General features: G+C 45.9%; 1 pseudogene; it reads right to left on the reverse strand.

Annotated features, from left to right (window-relative positions):
- Positions 1-277: 277 nt before the first annotated feature.
- LOC126425278 (5S ribosomal RNA) lies at positions 278-395 on the reverse strand (annotated as a pseudogene).
- Positions 396-4,631: the final 4,236 nt, after the last annotated feature.

A 4,631-nucleotide genomic window follows, 5' to 3' on the forward strand; every position in this document is an offset into this window, starting at 1 on the left:
TAGGTGAAACGGTTCAAAGATGAATAAGATTATATCAAATAGATTGTACTGCAAGTTTAAATTATTATTATTATATAGCACTCCATCTTCTGGCCACTCGTGGCCTACCGGGACCATCCGACCGCCGTGTCATCCTCGGTGGAGGATGCGGATAGGAGGGGCGTGGGGTCAGCACACCGCTCTCCCGGTCGTAAGATGGTATTCTTGACTGAAGCCGCTACTATTCCTTGCAGTATCTCCTCAATTGGCATTACGAGGCTGAGTGCACCCTGAAAAATGGCAACAGCGCATGGCGGCCTGGATGGTCACCCATCCAAGCGCCGACCACGCCCGACAGCGCTTAACTTCGGTAATCTCACGGGAACCGGCGTATCCACTGCGGCATGGCCGTTGCCGGAAGATTAAATTAGATCAGAAAAACATTTTTGCGATGGACCTATTGTGTGGAGATCCTAAAGGATTAGGAACATAATGGCCTGATAGGAATACGAGTATCCAAGGCGAGCCTGGTAGCAATTGCCTCAGAACTGTCTCCATTGTAGGAAACACGAAAGGACACAGAGGAATTAAAGACGTTAGCTGCCAGCGGGCATTGATTTAATTGCGTGGGAAAAGGTGAAAAGGAATTAAAGACATTAGCTGCCAGCCGACATTGATTTAATTGCATGGGAAAGGTAAAAATTCATACCGCGCTAGGGTTCGAACCGCAGTCTCCTGGTTACTACACAGATGCGCTGACCGTTACACCACACTTACACAGTGGCCAACGCTTCTGCACAAAAGACTCTACCACGCCTACCGTCGGACCCCGATTCTCAACTTATCCACGCACTACTCTTTAGTGTCCTTTCCCATTATGCTTACTAGTTTCGGCATTTCACCGATTCCCACAAGAGTTCGAGCTTGGTGTGCATCTGCACTAAAGGGATGATGGCCATCCTCGCCTTAATTAAATAGTTACATGGTTTCTGTTCTTTCAGACCACTTATATAATTAAGGCACTCACAGCCAATGATCCCTTTAGTGCACACGCACACCATGCTCGAACAATTGCGGGAATCGGTGAAATGACGAAAGTAGTAAGCACAATGGACAAGGGGCATTACATCATTAGTGTGTGGATAATTGAGAATTTGTGTGTGACAGTAGGCCTGCAAGTGTAGTCTGTGAAGTTGCGATGTCCACTGTGTCCATATGGCGTAGTCCTCAGCGCATCTGCCTGCTAACCAGGAGTTCCCAATTCGAATCCTGCTCTAGTGCAAATTTTCACCTTTCCCCACACAATTAAATCAGTGCCCCTTGCAGCTAATTTCTTTAATTCTGATGTGTCGGACATGTCCGAAAGAACAAACATCACATATCCGCTGATCGAAAAAGATCATTTAAGCGATTAACATTGCAAGATCAGAGGTTAATGTCAATGCGAGATAAGCCATTGCAAATGTGAAATGTTGGATGCAAGATGCAAATGGGCATGCATTCTGTTTCAAAGGTGCCGGATGTTAGTTTTTGGGGAGGAGTTGATGCCTGTTGCACTTGGTCGTACAATAGGGACGGTTAACGTTGGTTGTGGTTGACAGGAGTTGTCGTCCGATGATGTCCTAGATATGTCTGTTTTGAGACAGATTTGGTGATCGATCAGGCAAAGGCAACATGTGTCCACTGTGTAGAGAATGTTGAGTTACAACAGCGGTATGTGGGCTAGCGTGATACACTTCGAAAACGCCCCCTGGTGTGCTGTTCATTATGGCAGCACAACCGGTCCAATCACCAGACTGCTGTACAGATTTACAGTGCGTGGGATAACCAAGAGAGAGCTCCTGCCATCATAAGAAGGGCTCCATGATCGGATCTGTACTTAAAGTAATCGATCTGTAACAGTTCGTTGTGTCACTGTGGTGCCAGCTGCAGCTCGAAATGCTGCTGCAGGTGCAGTACGATGCCTCAGAGCCATACGCGGAACTCGATGGCCTTCTCTCTCGGAAGTGCCACATAGCTGACCAGAGCCTGATCTTCTTACTGTACATTCTCGTGACCTCCGCTGCCAGCAATTACGTAGAGCGGCTACGTTTCTGCCTAGTCTTGCTGCAGTATCCCAGAAGGAATACCCAGCTTCTCGTTACCCTACCACACGATCTCGTTCAAAGTCAGTGACGTGTTGATAATGACGTCTTTGTCGCCTCAAAGGCATTCTTTACCAACATCAGTTCACCAAGTCGAGTTTCAAAGGTAACTAACACTGACGATCATTACAGCGTATTCACAAAGCAAACCTGATTTTCATCTTCCTAGTGGCTCTGCTAGAGCCAGTCTCATGCGACTGATGTGAAATTGGAATACACATCAGATGCAGAAACACGCCTACCAACTGTCGTTTTTGCCGCATGACCTCTTCTTGGTGTCGTGATTTATTTTCGTCAGTCTATAACAAGAAGGAACTAACAAGATAATCACCAAAGGCAGTGAGTCCCTGTGAATGAAAACAGTACAAAACTGGCAATATGACATAGTACATTGAGGGGGACTATTCATAGCTAGAATTATCGAATTGTTTGTGTCAATAAGACCACCTTTATTGACTGAAGATGAAAAAATTCTGACAAAATCCAACAGTTAAAGTGTTCGTCAGAGATTTCGATGTGAAGAAAACTACTTCTTGATGAGTATTGTGACAGGCAATTAAAGTTGATCTATCATTATGAACCTGAAACAAAACGTTATAGTACGGAATAGTGCGATTTAGATTCACTTCAGAGCACAGAAAGGGAACGGACGGTGCGGTCCGCTGGGGAAGTTATAGGCAATGTATTCTGGGATGCAGTAGTTTGCATTCTGGATTCTTTTACTGATACTAGACTGATCTAAAACGTCGTCCGCAACAATCAGAGACTTTAGAAACTCCATCGTATTATGTAACTATGACAAACGCTCTGGGAAGAAGAGTACCTGGCAACATGATACCTGCCGGCCGGGGTGGCAGAGCGGTTCTACGTGCTTCAGTCCGGAACCGCGCGACTGCTACGGTCGCAGGTTCGAATCCTGCCTCGGGCATGGATGTGTGTGATGTCCTTAGGATAGTTAGGTTTAAGTAGTTCTAAGTTCTAGGGGACTGATGACCTCAGATGTTAAGTCCCATAGTGCTCAGAGCCATTTGAACCACTTGAACATGATACCTCTTGATACCTTAAGCCCTCACCCTGCCCACTGTCGCTGTGGATAAAATAAGAAAAGCCTTTGGCATGCTCCCTGCATTTGAACTTGAAATCCACATTGTTCAATTTTTTCGGTTCTGTGAAATCCATAAAAAGAGGTCACTCTAGGGGACACTGCAGGACATTTCTAGAACAATGCGTACCTTCTGCCTGGTGGATCGACTGCTACCTCAAAAGAATTTTAATATTTACTGAAAAATAAGAAATTTGACACAAGTGTCCTTAGAACAAAATAATTCTCCGTAACTAAAAACAAAAATTAATATTCGTAACTAAGGGTTGCTCACGTTTTTCTGGATAAACATCGAAGCATGCGTTTTAGTCAATTCAGTCCTCAGTAGTCGAGATAAACTGTCGAAGGAAACGTTGTGAGCGTAAGAGTAGATTCGATCCTTCAAGTAGAGGATCGATATCTCTATCGTTAAACGATATGTTCAATACTCATGACTGAAGTTAATATTCTAGCAAAAGCCGCCGGGTCAGTTGTAGCCTTGCTCGACTACATGGTGAGCATGCGGTGTGTTTTTGCAAGGCGCAGTTTGGTGCACATCAGTTGCAGCGTACGACGCTCGTCAACTGAAATAAACGTAATATGCGTGTGAATAGCCTTTGCACATCTGCTTCGCTGTGGCCGAGCGGTTTTAGGCGCTTCAGTTCGGAACCGCACTGCTGCTGCGGTCGCAGGTTCGAATCCTGCCTCGGGCATGGATGTCCTTAGGTTAGTTAGGTTCCAGTAGTTGTAAGTCTAAGAGACTGATGACCTCAGATGTTAAGTCCCATAGTGCTTAGATCCAATTGACCCATTTTTTTGTTCATCTACTTGTGCCTAGACTGACCCCTGTACAAACAACCAACATACAGAAGTTGGACAAAAATACGGAAAAGTGGCGCGAAATGCATGCCTGAACATAAATGCAGAAGCTGGCCAAGCCTCCAGGTTGTGCTGTTATATTTGTCCACGAACAGTACGTGTACAATGTCCTCAATACGTTGCAAGTATCTTCACTGTCAGAACAGTGTTCTGTGTAGTTATCAGTGAATTACGTCGGAGCTAAGTGATTTCCATCGTGGAGGAATTTTTGGCGGAGCTCTAGGCCCGATGATAAAATCTCTTTCTTCTGAAGCAACGAACCTGATCCTGTGTGAGCCATGCTGTGCGTGGTTTTGTGTTGCCGTCCCATTCACACCGGAAAAAGCACGCAATTCCATTGGGGACCACGTTGTCAGTCCATGTTCGTTTGCCATTGTGAGTAACTCGAATAACCTCTGACACGCAGATCTGCTGCTTCTCTCTCTTCTTAGGCGCTCTGCGCATGCGTTATTCCTCCCCCAATAACGCCCCTTCCGTCGTTGAAGCCGGCCGGATTGGCCGAGCGGTTCTAGGCGCTACACTCTGCAACCGCGCGACAGCGACGGTCG

Source organism: Schistocerca serialis, chromosome 1 (assembly GCF_023864345.2).
Source record: "Schistocerca serialis cubense isolate TAMUIC-IGC-003099 chromosome 1, iqSchSeri2.2, whole genome shotgun sequence".
NCBI classification, from domain to species: domain Eukaryota; kingdom Metazoa; phylum Arthropoda; class Insecta; order Orthoptera; family Acrididae; genus Schistocerca; species Schistocerca serialis.